Genomic DNA, 2,363 nt, shown 5'->3' with positions numbered 1-2,363 from the left:
GCGCACTTTCCTTTCACTGTACCTGCATCCTTTCGGGTATGAATGATTTCAAGACTTTAAGTGTAACCCAAACAGTCAGATCTACAGATCTGATCTTGCGCCAAAGAGATCTCAGTCCTTCAGTAGATTCGCCTTTTAGATCTAGACCAGATCTCACCTCATAAGATATTCAACCAAAGACATACCAAATCCAAATGATCTCCTTTGCTTTATATAGGCAAGCTCCTCCTCAAAACATGGAACAATACCACGAGCCGACACCATAATAACACAATACCGTCGGCTAGATACCAAGAGTAAAACACAAGAAACCCCCACGTGAGCTTTTCTCTGCCTTGAAATGTGTGCACTGGGTGGACGCACCTCCTGAATGGCTGGCCTGCGTCTCTGGACGCGGTCCCTGCAAGGTGTACCTGCGGGTACGCACCTTCTGAACTGATTTCCTGCGTCCTTCTTATTTTTCAATAAAAAGAGAGAGCCTTGTCATGGGAGTTGCCATCAAGTACAACATCTGTAACATATATAGCCATTCCTGAAACATAATGCCAATAGTCTTTGTAGATACTGACCATTCCGCCATTAGACATTTAATGAATAAACCAATAACTAGTGGCAGAGTTACCAGATGGTTATTATTGTTACAGGAATTCAACAACGCAGTGTTAGATAGACCAGGTAAAGAGAATCAGGCGGCAGATTTTATTTCTAGACTGTAAAATCCAGGTGAGACTGTTCCGGTTGAAGATTCTTTCCCAAATGAAAATTTATTTGCAATTTCCATAGTGAATCCTTGGTATGCTGACTTGGCCAATTATTTGTCTACAGGAAGGACACCTCCATACTTTACTCCAAAGGAAAAGAAGAGACTAGTCAAACAAAGTGCTCGATACTCATGGATTAATGGCGATTTATTTTACACTGGTTATGATATGATTATTAGACGATGTGTAAGAAATGATGAGATAATTGATATTTTAAAATATTGCCATGATGAACCGTGTGGTGGGCATTTTGCAGCTAAGCGAACAACATTCAAAATTCTTAGTCTTGGATACTACTAGCCATCCATTTTTAAGGATTCCAAGAAGTATGTGAAGAGTTGTGACAGCTGCCAAAGAATGGGTAGGCCAACAGCTACAGATGAGATGCCACTTCAGCCCCAAGTTCACCTAGAGCCATTTGAAAAATGGGCTCTAGACTTTATAGGACCCATTAACCCAACCTCCAATGGTAAGAATTATATCTTAGTATGTACTGATTACGTAACAAAGTGGGCTGAAGCAAAAGCACTAGTTAGAGCCACCGAACAAACAATGGTGAACTTCCTTTTTGAAGAGATTTTTGTAAGGTATGGGGTACCAAGGGAGATAGTGATTGATCAAGGTACTCAATTTACTTCAAATTTAGTGAAGGACATCACAGACAAATACCAAATCAAGCACAGAAGAAGTACACCTTACCATCCACAGGCCAATGGGCAAGTGGAATCCACAAACAAAACTTTGGAAGGGATCATCACTAAAACTGTGGCAATGAACAGAAAGAATTGGGAAGAGAAGCTCAAAGATGCACTCTGGGCTTACAGAATTACGTGGAAGAATACTAAAGGATTTACACGATATCAGTTGGTGTATGGCAAAGAGGTAATGCTTCCTATTGAGTTTCAAATACATACTTTTAAACTGGCTGCAGATTTGCAAATTGACCTGGACCAAGCACAACAAGAAAGAATTCAGCAGTTGAACCAGCTAGATGAAATGAGGCAGCAAGCAGAGGAAACCACAATCCTCATGCAAAAACAAAGGAAGCAGTGGCATGATGCACATATCAAGAAGAATCAGTTCAAGGAAGGAGACTGGGCTTTACTTTTTGACTCTAAATTCAGAGATCATAAAGCCAAGTTTACTACACATTAGATGGGCCCATACCAAATTATTCAGGCTTACGACAATGGTTCAGTCAAGCTCAAAACTATTGATGGAGAAGGTCATTCCTTTACTGTCAATGGTCATCGCCTGAAACTCTACACTAAGCCCATCAGCAAGCAAAATTTTCTCCAAACAATATCTCAACAAAGAGAGGTTGAGATACTGCAGCCTCCAGCTGCAGTATCTCTGCCTTAGTTCATTTCATTTCAATTTAGAAATTCAAAAGAAATTAAAAAAAAACAAAACAAAACAAAACAAAATCTAAAAAAGAAAAAAAAAACACATAAAAAAAAAAAAAAAAAATATATATATATATATATATATATATAATAAAAATGGGTTAGATGTGAAAACCAGACTCTGGCACACTCTAACCCAAAATTCTTACTTGAAAACCAATTCGTTGGCGGGTAAGAATTCCTTTTCTTTTGTTTC

The sequence above is a fragment of the Pinus tabuliformis genome, chromosome 9 (assembly GCF_031772625.1).
Source record: "Pinus tabuliformis cultivar Carrire ecotype Pingquan chromosome 9, CPIR1, whole genome shotgun sequence".
Lineage (NCBI taxonomy): Eukaryota > Viridiplantae > Streptophyta > Pinopsida > Pinales > Pinaceae > Pinus > Pinus tabuliformis.
Note: the sequence above shows the minus strand (reverse complement) of the source record.